Genomic DNA, 17494 nt, shown 5'->3' with positions numbered 1-17494 from the left:
AAATTTCACGATCTTTTTTGATTTTTGCAAGCCTTTAATAAATCTCAAAAAACTGAACTATTGCAGGTTATATATACCAAAATTTAAATTCTAAAATGACTTGTTTTCACATTTTGCTAATCCACCCTGTAGATTCTCCCATAAAAGGTGCCAACGACCTCTTCCGATTTACATATATACGCGATTGCCGCAATATTTCAAAACGTGGATTTTTTATTAAACTGCGGTTAAGTGTTCGAATGGTCATGCGAAGGTAAATCCCCTAATGCCGACAACGTTGATGGTAATGTCAATATCAAATTAAATAAATCGTTGGGAAATCGTTATGCATAATTTCGTGTTCAGGCATATCATTATCTGCTAGTTTATTGTATAGTTTTGAAGACTATAAAACAATATGATTAGGGTTTTATATTAACAATTAACAAAGGAGCTTCACGTGCTCCACTTCAACCTCTGTCTTATACTTCATAAAATTTAAATAAATATCAAGAAATTCAAGTAATAGTTAAAAGTAAAACACATTTTTTCCAAAATTGGTTTAGTGCTACTGAACCTAAAACAGTCCCAGTCGAAATGTCCCGATGGTCTGCTGGTCATTGGTCCTATACGAAACATGGGTGTGTCTAAACCATCTACCTACGAAAGTGAAAGTGGAGTTGACCGAAGCCCGTTATACACGCACGTAAACGGTCCTGCTGATTTTCTTCTGATGCGGATCATCTCCAAGAGCTCAATGACCTTTTGGCGTGCCTTGATCGATAGAACAGCTGATGAGATCGTTGTTCCTGAAGAATTATTTCTTCAGTTAATTCAGAGACATATTTACTGCTAATGAAGGCATTTCAAATAGCACTGCCTTAGTTCTTCAGTTGAATTAAATGTAAAGAAATAAAGATGAATAATTAGTGCAAATTAATGACTTTTTAAAGACTTTTGATAAGGTTTATTTTTAAATTAATTCGTTGATGCTCCTGCAGTTGATGTCTGATCCACAATGTGCAGAATCTTTGAATTAGAGATTTGGGTATTTTAGTTTTTATCTTTGAACTCAACTTTTTCATATTTCTTTATGTTCAAAGAAATTGATAAGCCAACATTTTAATCACATAAACCATGAATGTTTTTATCCGTTTTGGGTAGAAGAACATTCAATTAAAATCACTGTTAAGATGATAATTTAATTGTTATTTGGAGATAAAATGTGTTATGTGTGAGTCTGTATTTTCAGGAATTTCTGAAAAAATTGACTAAACAAGTTTGACTAAACAATGCTTTGAAAAAATTAAAAAAATTAAAAAAGTATATAAATTAATATGTACTTTTTTAAGAATTATTAAATTTAGAAAGTTCAGGAATCCTTAGACTAATTTAAAAAAAAAATGCTTTAAAATTAAAAACAAGCTGGCTTAAAATTTAAAAGCAAGCATTGCTTAAAAATAATAAAAATTATTGTTAATATTTTTAAATGTTGAATTTTCATTAAATTATATGAATTTTTATAAATTTCTATATGTTCTTTCTTATGCTAAATAAAGGTGAATTATTTAAAAACCGCTAAGAAAAAAATTGCAATTATTAAATATTCTAGAAATTCCATTCCAATTGTAAATTATAAAAAAATTGTAAAAATTAAAGTATTTTAGGAATGCTCAGACAAATTTGGAAATGGACCGAAAAGTTATTAAAAAATATAAATGTATGTATATATAAATGCCTCTAATAATTTATTGAAATACTTTTGAAATTCTATTGAAATACCATTTTCATTTTAAAACCAAAAATAATTCAATTTTTTTTTGTCATTTTTTCGATAAAAACACACCCACTTGATATTAAAATCTTGAAATTAATATAGATAAAATTAAAAACAAAAGACTACATCGATCTCAACGCAATATATTTTTCCAACTTCTTCGCCATCTTTTGTCAATTTTTTAAATTTCCTTTAGGTATTTTAAAAATACGTAATAAGTTATTTTACATCAAAAGAATTATTGAAAATTTTCGTTTCCGTGCTTCTTCACGAACACTTACACACTTTGAAATCGATAAATTAATGTGGAAAATATCGAAAATGTAACTACATTCTAATGTAACTATATTTTTCCAAGATCTTGTTCAATTTTTAACAGTCCTCCACGTTTCTTGAAAAATTTTAAAAATTTATTATGTTTTAAAACAGAGAATTACTATCGAGAATTTTTGTTTTTCGGCTCTTGCACCAAAACCTAAAAGCTAAATTTCAAAATCATGAATTATCGTGGAAAAAATAAAAAAAACTACAATAATTGAAACAAAATTATAATTTACTAACTCCCTCATCAAATCTTCAAAATTTTTATAAATTTTTTTACAATTCCTTCACGTATTTTTAAAATAAATTAACAAGTTCATTATTTTTTTAGAAACCGAGAATCTTACATTTTGACTATATTGATACCATTCGCCATTTTTTTACATTGATTTTTCACATTTAAAATTTTTAATCCATTTTTAAAATTCCTTCTACTACTCTAGAAATATTTTAACGATATTTTAACACCAAGACTGAAACACTTGTTTTCACACATATTTAAATTTTTTCCTTTCAGCCAGTCAAGATTGTGATTTATTTTTTCCAGACAATTAAATTTATTTTTAATTTTATTCCAGGCATTTAGTCAAGTCTTTACCCCCAGTCAGTTATAATTATAGTTTAATTCTTCAACGAACTTGAAGCTATTTTTAATTAAATTATAAGCAATCAAAGTCTTTCCTAGAGTATTAATTAAGTTTTTTTCTTTCAGGTCTTTAAAGTCATTTTAAATTTTATTTCAGGCATTTGAGGTCTTATATTCGAGCCGGTTCAGAGTGTGTGATCTGTTTGTTAGAAACATTTTAAGCTAGTTTCAATTTTATTTAAGCCATTTCAGATCTTTTTTTCCAGACAGTTGAGTGTTTATTTATTTCTTCTAGGCATTTGGAGTCTTTCCCTCTAGTCAATTGAGATTGTGATTTAGTTCTTTCAGATACTTTAAGCTATTTTTAATTTTGGTTTAGACATTTGAAGTTACTTATTTTAATTTATGCATTAATAATTTTACTTTAAGAATTTGAAGTGTTTTCATTTAGTCATTTGTATTTGTGAGTAGTTCAAATTGATGCAATTTCCTATTTCTTTTTTTGAGAAACTCCTTGTATTTAAATTAATTCAATTCTTATTTTATGCATTTTTGACTAAATATTGACAAACTATATTACATAATCTAATAAAGTAATTTACAGACCTGGATTAAGTCTTCAGGATGCATCAGATCCTATTAAATATATAAAATGTCATAGTATCCCCAAAAATAAAACTTTTTTTGAAATTCTTCTAAAATTTGCTCAAAAATTTCTCATTCTCAAAAATCTGGAAAAATTTTAATATTCTGCCAAGAATCTATACGGGAATCTTATCTAATAAAATTTTAAAAAATATGGGAAATCCAATTTTGTGAATTATTTAAAAAATCTCCAAATTATTTCTTTTTTTAATATGTGATGTAGAAAAACTTGAAAAATTCTAAACAAACTAATAAAAATCTATAAAAGAATTTGAAATTAAAAAAAACAAATATTTCTCTAAATGTTCAAAAATAGCAAGAAATTCTCAATAATTTTAATTATATATAAAAGTATTGAAGATTTTCATTAAGTCACCACAATATCACATTTTGCCATTAATTTTATAAAATTTACACAAAATTACCTGTAATTTAAATCTAATAAAAATGTCCAAAATCCTTGGAAAAACATGAAGTACACATCACAATTCACAACACTATAAGGTGTTGTGAATTGTGATGATAATTGTTATGGTAATTGTGATGGTAATACAATTTTTGATGGTAATTGTAAAAAAAAAAAGACAATACTTATTAACTATAAGTATTGTCTTTTTTTTTTTTTTTCTCTGGACTGATTGTTCCAAGTTATAGGTAATCTTTATATTCTAAGCTTTAATTGTATGTTAGGTTAGGTTAGTTTAATCATCCAATTATTATTCTTATATTTTTTTGTAATATTGGGCCAAAGCCCGTTGATATATTAAATAAAAAAAAATAAAAATAAAATGTTTTTAAATTTGCAAGCATTTTTCATTCATCTGCGTTTATTGCCATTTTTACATTTCTAAAATCCTGGACAAAATCATTAAATTTTACAAATAGATGACACCCAAAAATCCATATACCTATGATTATTAAAAATTTACATTAAAGTCTTATTGTAAAGTGATCTTTATACTCAATTAGTTTGTTTTAAATAGAACTACTACCACACTTAAAGCAACGGTTCGCTTTAATCAAACGATTGTGATTGTATAAAATTTATTAAAAATGAATTATTTTGTTCCAAGCAAAATCTTGATAACACACAAAAGCAAATAAAGAAAAGAACGAGCAAGTGTAATTATAGTCACCTTAGCATACAATGAACAGAACCTGTATACGAAACTCACACCAAATCAAAACAATGGCATAAAGCTTAGTTGGCATGATCTTAATGCTCAATATCCCAAAGCTTTTATCAACTACATATAGTCCGTCCCTGGAATGAAACTTTCATGCAAACGATATCGAATGAAGCGTCAAAGCGTCCTTTGTATGGAAATGTGAAAAATAATAGTCCATTATCGAGTGGGTTGGCGCTCTGAACCACTAACCTACTGAAGACCAGGACCCAGCTGCTCTGCTATACCAGCGGCGGCTACTTCCATCTTGCTCTTATTCTTCTTCGTCTTCTTCTTATTCTTCTTCTTCTTCACGTCGGTCGTTTCGTTTTATTTTTGGTTCCGGACGTCGACCTCGCCGATATGCCCCGAGACCTCTCAGCTGTACGAAAGTTTATTGTGAGAGGAAGGAGTTTTTTTTTCTTTTTTCGGTTTTTTTTTGGCACTCGAACAGAGACGGAGTTAGGTTAGGGTTTTCGTAAATACCTCACAAAATTCTTAAATGATATTATACATACATAAGATTGTCGAAATTATACAAGAAGAGGAGGACCTGAATGTGTTAAAGAGTATGCTGACTGTGAATTTTTAGATGACTACAAAAAGAGCTTATTCCTAAGAATATATGTGCGCATAATAATCATTCCAATGGTAGTCTTAATTTATTTTTTAATTACATTCAATGCCATCTTACTACATGCAATGAAAAGAGCTGATTGTTAAATATTATGTCAGTCTTTTTGCTATAACTCAAATAAATTAGTGTTATTTATTCAAAAACGTGAAAACTATTTTAAAGCTAACGCTTATTTTATAAAAGGTACTTAGATTCATTGTATTCTATTCACATCAGTACTACGTTTATGTTCACCAATGTTCCGTGCAATTAAAGCATTCCCTTCCAACATTAAAAACATACAAAATTTTAATTTATACAAGAGAATAATTCAATCACTTTTAACCAGAAATCTGCTATATCCTGACCCATTTTAATTCACTTGACAATTTTAGCAGCATAAATTTTAGATCTTATTACTCTCAATTTTTCCATTCTTTATTTTTCTAGTTTAGTCTTTGACTAGTTTTATTGTTATTTTCAATCAGTTTTGTCGTGTTTAATCTTGCTTTTTCTTTATATGGTAGCTATTTTTAATTTTGTTTAACGAGTTTTTGGCAAATAATTTTTCATTTGTCGATTACGTTCTTTATAATTATAACTTAACTTGTAATTATAAGATTTTAGAATTGGGTTTTATTGTACTACGATGCACCTCATATACAGTATATACAGGGTGTCCATTTAATATCGCGGTGCTCTATTGCGGCTAAACCGTGAAACGGAAAAAAAACTTTAATAGTGGGAATGTTAATTGAGTTAGAGGACTACATTTTAAAATTAGTTTTGTTGATACAGGGTGTCCCAAAAAAGCGTGATACATACTTTGAACTTTTTTTAAATGGAACTACCTATATTTTTTTCCTGAAATAGGAGTCTCATTTGACTCTCTCTTTAACCCTAAAATTATTTTGCCCTAAATACGACGTTGCCTAGTTATTAACAATTTAAAGAAATTTTCACGAAAATCAATGTCCCACTTAAATATTAATATTTACCACCGACGTTGTTTATCTTTTTGATAAATCTATGTAGAATTCTTGGCTAAGTTCATCTTATCTTATGAAATTTCAAAATTTATTTATTTTTACACAGGGTGAACAAAATTGTTACTCAAATAATGATATTTTCAATTAAATTTTGCGCTATTATATTAAATGGAATACCCTATATCTAGTAACGCATTTTGATAGAGCATTCTTTTATCTTTAATTTGATACCAACAAGTTTGCGTTTATCTCTAACCGTTTTCTCAAAATTTATTCTTAAAGGAAGAGTGACACTTATTTTTGTATAGGCATTACAACGTTTAATTTTATATAGTAATGTTTTATTTATTTTATTAAGTATACTGTAAGCGTAGAGTACAAAAAACAAACTAGAACAGAAACAGTTTTAAATGAAGAAATCAAATTGGCATTCACCAAGTCGGTTGGAGAAAATCCGAAAATTACAGTAAGACAAAAAATGTCTTACAAATAGGTCCGTTGGAAAATGCAACAAGAAAGATTAATATCACCCTCATTAATTTCAGTTACATCAAGGATTCATCAAAAACATTAAAAACATTATAAATAAGTTCTATTACAAAAATTGCTCAAAATATTTACCGTTTTACTCTAAACACAAATCAGCCTTGCGAAAATTTTTTTAACTGCACGAAGCGTAGTAGACGTCTGAAAGACTCTTGTATGCGCTCCACCATATCTTGCCTAGATTTACAGACTTCCCCACAAGAAGAAATCCAGAAACGTTAATTCAAAAATTAATTTGAATAGCTAACCTAGCCTTCCAATCCATCTATTACCAAATTGGTGTGTGATATGTTCCCTGACGTCAGTACAAATGTGAGCTTGTGCACCCGTCAACTGATGCCTTACAAAGTCGGGAAGTGCGGAAAATTCTCTCTTAAGAAACTTAGAAAAACTTTTCCTGTTAAACGATTTTCAAAAAGGATGGAACAAAAACAAAATCATGTAATATTGCACCCCCAAACATTGATGCTCCATCATTGTTGAAAATTATTCATAAAAACTCGATGGAGATTCACAAAATCATTTCTGTGAAACGTACGTTCATTAGTGAAGTGCATACATTTAAAAAAAAATCTGCTGCTTTATTTTGTGCCTTAATGTAGCTGTGCATGATAGGGATCATATTTGCTTTTATTGGGATATTTTCCCACGGACGATTAATTTCTAACTAAGTTCTTACTTTTTCGTTCTCTACAAACTAAATTCCAGTGTTGCAACAACCGACATGGTGATTACCAATTGGTTTCTTCATTTAAAACTGTTTTGGTTCTAGTTTGCTTTTGTACAGGATGTTGGAAATTATTAGGAAATTTTTCCTTGATTGATAAGCAAACATAATAATTGACGTCACATAATAAAGAATAAATGAATTATAGCTAACTTTTTACTTGTAAGACAAAATTTCTTATTTTTAAGTGAGATAGCATCAGGGGTTAATATTATTTGTCTCTAACTACTCTTATTTTACTATGGTTATTAAAACTATTGACTTTTTTCGTACTAAAAAGTGTTCGAAATAGAATTGAACAGAGATCTGATTCCATAAAATATCTATTAATTGTTTTCCATCGTAAGTGTCGTAATGCCTATGAAAAATAAGTATCACTCTTCCTTTAAGAACAAATTTTAAGAAAACGGTGAGAGATAAACGAAAATTTATTGGTATCAAATTGAAGATAAAAGAATGTCCTATTAAAATGCGTTACTAGATATAGGGTGTTCTATTTAAAAAGATAGCGCAAAATTTAATTAAAAATATCATTATTTGAGTAACGATTTTGATCACCCTGTATAAAAATAAATAAATTTTGGAACTTCATAAGATAAAATAAACTTAGCCAAGGACTGCATAGATTTTTTAAAAAGATACACAACGTTGGTGGTAAATATTAATATTTTAGTGAAACATTGATTTTCGTAAAAATGTCTTTAAAATGTTAATAACTGAGCAACGTCGCATTTTAGAGCAAAACAATTTTAGGGTTAAAGAGAAAGTCAAATGAGACTCTAATTTCAGGAAAAATGTATAGGTAGTTCCATTAAAAAAAAAGTTCAAAGTATGTACCACGCTTTTTTGGGACACCCTGTATCAACCAAACTAATTTTAAAAAGTGGTCCCTCTAACTTAATTAACATTTCCACCATTAAAGTTTTTTTCCGTTTAACGGTTTAGCCGCAATCGAGCACCGCGATATTAAATGGACACCCTTTATATCTTATGCTTTTGAGAAATCACTGAAATAAAAAAGATCTCTAAAGGTAGTAAGTAAAAAATGGTGTTTAGGTAGTTAGGATTGCTAATTGTAAATTAATCTGCGAAGATCTCAAGAAACTCAAGACTTTAATATAGAAAATTCTGACCTAGGAAGAAAAAAGGGATTATAAAAAAGTTTAAAAAATGTATGCGAATTTTTTTTTTATTTAAAAAGTAAATTTATCCATATTGCGCACTTTCTTTAATTTGTTTGCCATTTATTAATAAAAGTGGATATATGTTTATTTTAAATAAATATTATATTTATATAAATTTAATTCTCATTTTTTTTTGTTTTCTATATTTTATGGCGAATCTATTATAAAATCAAATCAAAATCAAAAAATGCTTTACTGTCAGAAAAGTTAGTCTCAAAAAAAAACATATAATAAAAAGCAGGCAAACATTTTGCAAATAATAGGTAGCTAATAACGCCAGTGTGTGTGCTTCAAAAGGAAATATAAAAAAAGTCTTCTACTGTATATAGGGCTTTTTGCAGTAGTAAAGATTTTAAGGCATTGTGAAAAAAACTAAAAGTATTATTTTTTTAATTTCAGAATTTGTCTGCCTAATCGATTTGGATTGTAGATTATTAATTGTGGTTTTATACGAAAATTCAACTTTTGAATGATTCAAAAACACCAATTTTTCCCAGGGTGAAAAAGTTATTTATTTATATACATTAGTATGATAAGTGAGGAACACTTAGATTATAAGGATTTATATAAAAAGCAGGGGTATATTGTTTTATATAATTATGTAGTTCGTAACTCCAAGTAAAGCCAATAAGTCCAAGTAAGGCCAATAAGTAAAATATAATAATTGTGTACAAATTAATAAATAGATGATTTTTTTATTTAAAGACATTTATTAAAATTTCAAAAAAAGGTTTTAAATTAGAAAACATATAATTTTTATAATAACCAAAGAATTTAAAAAGTTGATATTTGAGATTTTTTTAACTCAATTTACCAGCAGTTTAATATTAAAATAAGACTATAAAAGAACTAACTAAAACTTGATGACAATGTAAGGATTGACATTTTTATTTATCCATTCTTGTTCAAAAACATAATTTTGCACAACATTAATTTTGGTAAAAAAAAAATTTTCCAATATAAAAACATAAGTGTTTTCTGCCATCCTTGCAAAATTTTGGAAAATTTATTGGTGTACTTTGAAATGAAATATTTCCTCTTAAAATCTCTAAAAATTAACTTTTAAATGCAATTTTTTAACTCTTCTTTATTTTAATGGTTAAAAAAATAATAATAATTCAATAAATAAAACTAATTTTTATATTTGGATTAAAAGTCCCTAAAATACTAACTAATTAAAATTTTCTTAAACCGCGGTACTTTTTAAATTTGTTTTTTAATTCATGAAAATGCTAACAAAAAAAACTTTTTTTATAATAAAGCTAACTCTAATCATGTATATTCTTTAAAATGAATACATACTTAAGATCAATATTATTTATTATAAATTCACTAATTATCAAGCCAAAGTTATTAATATCAATAGTTATAAAAATTGTATGTTCAAAACTCACCTAAACATGCTTCATTTAAAACTACAAAAAACACATATTTCAAAGAATTTTCTCCTAAATTTCAAACTAATTATTCACGACAATTTAAATAAAATTATAACTAAAATAAAATTCAATGTTGTTGGGAAAGATGGTTTTTCAATAAGAGATGCAAAGTTGTGTGTAGCATTCTGTAGAGACGCCATTATTTGTATAATTTATTCTTGTATATTAACTTCTTACTTTGTAACTCTATTAAAAAGGCTTATATTTATAAGTAACACTTGCCAAATTATCAGAACAAACAGAGTTGAAAAATGAAGACTCATTATAGTATAGTTGTTTTATTAAAAACATGTTATTATTAAATGTAAACTTTGTAGAAAGAAACAATATAACCAGACGGCCAATTTAAAATCCATACAACAAATGCATATTTTTTTTTTTTTTGGAAATTAATTAATTCTTACATTATTTACCTTTAGGTCTCTTTGAACATTATATTATTTCGTTTTTATTATTTATTATACCGACAGCTATTTAATAACATATGTAAGTATTCCGGTGCATTAAATTGCCCATAAAACTATGGAATGTTATGGGTTTCTGTAGTGCAACACGTAATAGCTGTCCATATTGCATTTTAAACGGGAAGATTTATGTACTATTAATAATAAATCGCCGAAGTATATTAAAGTATGTTTTAGGGGGATATAGAGTGAAAGTATTCAGGATAAAGCAATTTAATCTAATTATTATAGTATATTGGATATCCTGTTAATAATTATAAATCCTTTGAGCCCTAAGATCCAAAAACAAAGATTATATACAGGGTGCCTCTGATTAAGTCGGCACTATTGGTATCTTTGTTAATATTTAAGATACAGGGTCGGTTAAATTAGCAAACTAGTAGGATTTTTTCTGTTGATTAAAATGAAAAAAACAGAAAAAAATTGAACATCGCGTTTTCGAGAAAATGTGAAAAATGTACTTTTGTTAAATTCTTATTTTCTTTATAATATTCTTAATAAAAATGTTTATTTACACTAATAGCCTAAACCTAAAAATAACAAAGTTATAGCGATATTAATAATTTTGTCAAATTTAGGCAAGTTGGCCTTTTGAGAGCAAAACAAATAAATCATTGTTTGAATAATAAAATGACAGTAGCCGTAGAGATTTTATTAAATAAAGAAATACTGACAATTACATGTCATAAAAGTTTGTGATTTTTGTAAAATCTAAATTAGTAAAATGCCTTTTACGCATATTAAAAAATATGATATGTTACCTTGTATGTCGAAAAAATAGTGACAGAACTCTAGAAGAGTATCGCTAGAGATTTTAGATTCGTAACTTGCCAAACCGTAGATACTTTTTAATTCTCTACAGAAAATTTAGAAATAACGAAAACGTGTTTAAAAGAACTAGCAGAAGAAACCAATTTATAGTAAGCGAGGATGTTGAAATTTCTATTTTGGCATATTTTGAAGCTCATATGGGAAACTCAACTAGAGATTTAGCAAGAGCTTACGGTTTGAGCTTAGTAACAATTTGACGGGTCTTAAAGAAACACAAATTTGATCCATATAAGTATCGACCAGTACAAACATTGTTGCCTGGCGATAACGAAAGAAGACTTGCTTTTTGCAACAGGTTACGTAATACATATGAAGCTAATGATAATATCTTAAGCCGTATAATTTGGAGCGACGAAGCTAATTTTTCAAGCAAAGGTATGTTTAACCGTAAAAATGTACACTATTGGTCTCAAGAAAATCTTTTCTTACTGATCCCAGAAATCCCCAAAATCAATTTAGTATAAACGTTTGGTGCGGCTTAATAGGAAGCCAAGTAATAGGACCTGTGTTTTATGATGGCACTTTGACTGGAAGGAGATATGTTGATCTTATATTATCTGGAGCGCTGGAAGATTATTTGGATAATGTTAACTTGGAGAGACGGCAACAAATCTATTTTCAACAGGATGGAGCATCTCCTTATCAACTAAATGATGTAAGAATATTACTTAATAGACTGTTTGACGATAAATGGATTGCGACACGTGGCCCGATTCATTGGCCACCTAGATCACCAGTCCTAATCCTTCTATATTTTTAATTTTGGGGTTACATAAAAATTGAAGTGTATAAAAAAATACAGAACCGTTGATGAACTTCAAAAGAACCTATTAGGCAAATAATTGGATGAATAGATAGAGGACAATTTTAAAAGCTACAAGACGTGTGCTTAAGTGTGCTCAGAAATGTATTAAACAAGATGGCGATGTTTTTGCTCATTTATTGTAAATTAGTACTTTTACTTGATGTTATTTATTTCAAAGCCATAACTTTGTTATTTTTAGGTTTATGCTATTAGTGTAAATAAACTTTTTTATTAAGAAAATTATTGTCTTTTGATTTGTGTAAAAATATACAGGGGATTCTATTTACCAAAAGCACATTTGTCACAATTTCTCGAAAACGCGATGTTCAATTTTTTTTCTGTTTTCACCATTTTAATCAAAAAAAAATCCTACTTGTTTGCTAATTTAACCAACCCTGTATCTTAAATATTAACAAAGATACCAATAGTGCCGACTTAATCGGAGGCACCCTGTATATTCTTACAGAATATTCTTGGAACTTATTAAAATTAGGCACCTATAGCATAAGGCTTTATGCAAGATTAACTTTAAAGAGTTTTTCTTACAAGAAAGGATAATGCAGTTAATTTAATTGCCTGGAAATCTATTTATTTCAAATCATTAAAGCGAAAAACTGCTTCCAGGGATTAAAAAGTGGCTGCAACTGCCTAAAAAATTGAAGAAATATTAATTTTTTTAAGGATGTTGACTATAGGATACTTGAACTAGTTATATTTGTCGCTATAGAATTAGCTAGAAAAGTTCCAAAAATATTTGCCCAAAGAATCTAGTTACTAAGACACTATAGTTTTTAGATAATTAAATTTACATTTTCTTAAGAAAACTGCGTTTAAGTGGAGAAAAATGGTTTAAAAAAATTATTAAAAATTCATACATACATAACCCTAAAAAAAGGTTTTTAATTTTAGAACGTAATTTAAATAAATTTCTTAGACTACTAGTACCTGAGATTCAAAAAAAAAAATCTTCCTGTTAAAATTCAGTTTTAAATAACAAAAAACGAGTTTTTTAAATTACGTCTAAGGGGTAAAAAGTGGCTTCTACTGCCTAAATAAACTCCAATTTTTTAGCATTTAGAAAACAATTTTTAAAACTCTGATTTTAAAGTTTGTGAAACATGTATTTAATTGCCTGATAAAACTTTTAAAAAAATATAATATTTCAACTAACCTTTTCAAAAAAATGTGAAAATTCAATAAAAATTATAAAAAGAAAAACATACTTTCCTTAGCAAACAAATTAAACAGAATTTTTTTTTACCTTAACTTTACTTCGCATTCCCCTAGTTCGAATCGAAATCACAATTCGTATAGAATGACCAACAAACTGGTCATAAACTACATTACAATTACTTAATAGACAATTAATTTTATATTAGTGCATATGGGTTCAATGAACTACAAGGTCGTGGTGCACAAATTTAAGATATTTACTTAAAAAAACGTAGGAAAGGCGACAACAATGCCCCATTTATTTAACTCAATTATTCTATAGAAGGTTTGGCAACAGAGTGCACATAAAACTTGACCGCGTGCCGGTCGTACCCAACTCTGAGCAAGATTATCTTCAGACAGGTTAAAGTTGTATTAAATTAAAGCGAGGATAATCTTACCTTATTAATATAGTAGACAGAGAGTTAATTGTTTGATATATTGTCCTAAATTAACGTTAAAAACAAGGAAGATTAGCACAAAACCGACACGACCGAACGACTATTAGTATGCGGGACACAGTGACTGTCAGGGGATAAGCGACAACCTGGTACTACCTAGCCGGTATATAGTTTATTCCCTATGGGTCTTATTATAATTTTAAATTCGTTGCTTATATGGTGATAGTGATGTATAAGCGAGGCATAACATTTACGTAAACTGGGTGATTGATGATTTTTTATGGTATATTTGCAACAAGTAACTGTCCAATACTTAGGTGCATTTTTTTTGCAAGTAAAATGACGAATATAAAATAATTTAATGACAAATTATTTCTGAATATTTAGGAGACATGAATGAAGAATAATAATTTTTCTTTTTGTCCACGCCATTCAGGATAATTCAATAAACGATTAATAATTTAAGTGATAAAATTATTATTGGTCCGAAAAATCATAAATACAAAAGCAATTCGGCTTGAAGGACCAACCTGTATAAGATTTTCGGCAGGGGTGTACACTTTTATCCAGCCTTAGAGGACATTACAATAAAGAATCTGAGGCTGACATTACAGCTCCTATAGCTAAAATACATGGTGAACTAGTGCAGAAACCATAAGACCATAGTATAATTATAAATAAAAATAATGAAAGTTCTTCAGAAAGATCAGATGCTGTTTTGGAGATGGAAGTCAGGACAATGAAGAAGAACCTAATAGACATTAAGGAAAATATTACATATTATCATCATGCAATGAATCAAGAGATCCGTAGTAACAAACTGAGTCACGACTAAAGAATTTTACATTTTACATTTCCAGCTAAAAATTCTACTCGAAGAACTAGATTTTTCTGATAGAAAAAGAAGAGAAATTAGGTGTTTCTTTGTAAACTTTTATAAGAATTTTAGACTAAAAAATATATGCAGAGTTAATTTTGCATCGATAAAAATAAGCACAAATACAATAAAATTAATTTTCCATTCTCTTTTATAGAGAAAAAACGTCGCTAAAACATGCTATGTCCTTATTATTATCCGATGACCAACTAAAGTAGTTTTTTTGCAAAAATCAATCCAAATATGATTTTAATGAATTAAGAGTAGAAATTAGGCAATTTTTTACAATTATTAAGGTATCTATATGAGTTTGTAATTTGAGAATTACTAAAGTTAATTCATTTGAGAAGACAGATACAGATCTTCTCAATTTATTGATTTACTTAAATTATTCAAAAAGAAATTTCTTCAATGAAATCAAATAAAACAAGCTTAAACCTAATACCATTTTATGATATACAAAAATCCTGCTAGAATGTCAGCTTAAGTGTCTATAAGAAGAATTCTATAATACTCAGGTCAAATGATTAAACCTAAACCTAATTTAATTTTCTTAAAGAAAATCCGACTCAAAGGATCAAATATATGGAAATGTTATTAAGAATTTTTCTGAAAATATTTTTAAGGCGAATTTGTAAATTAATTTAATTAAGCTCCTTTAATTTAATTTCAATTTTAGTTAATAAAAATGTATACCCGCTGTTAAATATTGGCATGTAAATGCAAAAGCCGGCTCGAAGGACCAACTAAGTATGGATTTCTCACAAATATCAGAGAAAGATTTTTTTTAATTTACGATGATAACAGTATGTTGCGAAATGAAGATTTCATTTTATATTTGGTAATGTTGTTTAATATAGGTTATCAAAGGTACATAGGAAGAAGACGACTCACGACTAAAGAACTTTACAAAGTACTATTTCCTTGATGTTAGGAATGAAGATTCGCTTTTAAGGTTCAAAATCATCTTTTTTTTCATCTGACCAAATTTTTAATTAAAGGAAACAAAATAGTTTTTTTTATAAAATAAAGTTTTTAAAGCAATTTTAGACTATAAAACGTATAAAAAGGTAATTTTGAAGTGATAAAAATAAGCACAAAGAAAATAATAATAATAAAGCATTTATTTAGCATAAAAAAGCTACATATAAGTACAAGTTTGCCTTATTAGTCTTATTACAATAGTAGAAATAGAAAAAAAAACAACATTTGTAAATATGTGAAAATTAAATAAAAATAAAAAGTGTAATGTATGTACAAGACACAAACAAAAAGAAACAAGAATAAACCTACAGTACCTAATTTAACAAAAACATTATTAATACAAATACCAGGGGGCAACAATAAAATTAAACAAAGATAAAACTTAACTTATTAATAAATAATAAATAAAATAATTAAAAACGGGCTAAAATGTGTAAAATAAAAAATTAACATGTAAAATATTTATATACAGGACGAGAAACAAAAAAAACGAGAATAAACCTACAGTGCTAAGATGTATAAATAAAATAAATAAAAACGGGCTAAAATCTGTAAAATTAAAATAAATAATAAATATAACTATATGTACTAACAGAAAAGAAATTTTCTTAGGAGCCTTTTGAACTGGTTTAGATTATCACAGTTTTTTATTATCACAAGTAATTTGTTAAATTCAGATAATCCCTTATACATATAAAACCGAGTTTTGCATTTGGGTCGAATTGCACTGTTCCAATAAAATAAAATCTGTACGATTTCTCGTATGATAACTATAAATATCACTAAATACCTTCAATCCATCACACAAATAGTTAGGTAACAAATTATGTTTAAGTTTAAAAACAAACAGATATACATTAAATAAAACCCTTTGCTTCAAAGACAACATATTCAGAACATTCAACATACATTTAATTGGCGTATAAAATCAAAAATACGCTCCAAATCATTATTCAAATATTTCTGCATTTGTTGTAAGTTTTTACCTATAATATAAAGCATTGTGTCGTCAGCAAAAAGAATAATTTTACACTGTTACTGTTACAAGTGTTACTTAACCATATCATTAATATAGATTTAAAATAACAGCGGACCCAAAACCGTTCCTTGTGGTACACCATATTTAACATTTACAGAATCCGACAAACAATTTTTATAAGACACACGTTGAGATCTTTTATCCAGGTATGACTTAAACCACTCTAAAACAGTATTCTTGATTCCTATATGCCCTAATTTGTTTATTAAAATACTCCTATCTACTGTTTCAAAAGTTCTCTTAAAATCAAGAAAAACGGCTAAGACATAGTTATCACAGTCGACGGCCCTAAGAAAATCATCACACATACCAACAACAACAGACTCGCAAGAATGGTTCTCTCTAAAACCTGATTGGTCAGGAATAATTATTTTATTTGAATCACAGAAGTTAAGCAACTGTTCTTTAACAATAACTTCTAAAACCTTCTCATATATTGGCACCGTATTTATTGGACGAAACTCATTATATACATATATACATTATACTCATAAATATAATTATTATTTTTAATTTGCCTTTGAAGAATAAAAAATCGAGTGGAAGGAACAAACGAGTTTAAAAGTTTTTCGCAAAAATTGACGAAAATTTAATAAATAGAGAGTAGAAATTAGGTAATTTTTTATAGCAACTAAGTTATCAAGGATTGTATATGAGTTCTTTAATCAATTTGAGAAGTAAGGTATTAACTTAGGTTTCTATAGAAATTTCTGAAATACTTAATTAAATCAAATAAAAGAAGTTTAAGCCTAAGCCTAATTTTGATGAACAATCCGACTCGAAGAACCAAAAATATGAAAATATTAACCGATGTGCCTTTTAATATATTGAAGAGAAAATAAAAGATTTTTGATCATCGCGTTTATTGTTAAAAAGGAAAAAAGTCGAAGGACTAAATAATTAAAT

At 27.5% G+C, this 17494-nt stretch overlaps 1 protein-coding gene across 1 annotated transcript in view; it reads right to left on the bottom strand.

Annotated features, from left to right (window-relative positions):
- LOC126742210 (cytochrome P450 306a1) overlaps positions 1-13837 on the bottom strand; it is a 104565-nt gene extending 90728 nt beyond the window's left edge. The window contains exon 1 of the mRNA XM_050448811.1: positions 13689-13837. The gene's annotated coding sequence lies outside the window, so the exon portion shown is untranslated. The remainder of the gene's footprint in view (positions 1-13688) is intronic.
- Positions 13838-17494: the final 3657 nt, after the last annotated feature.

The sequence above is a fragment of the Anthonomus grandis genome, chromosome 11, assembly GCF_022605725.1.
Source record: "Anthonomus grandis grandis chromosome 11, icAntGran1.3, whole genome shotgun sequence".
In the NCBI taxonomy this organism is placed as follows: domain Eukaryota; kingdom Metazoa; phylum Arthropoda; class Insecta; order Coleoptera; family Curculionidae; genus Anthonomus; species Anthonomus grandis.
The sequence above is the reverse complement of the archived record's forward strand: the minus strand, read 5'-3'. Positions and strand labels throughout refer to the sequence as shown.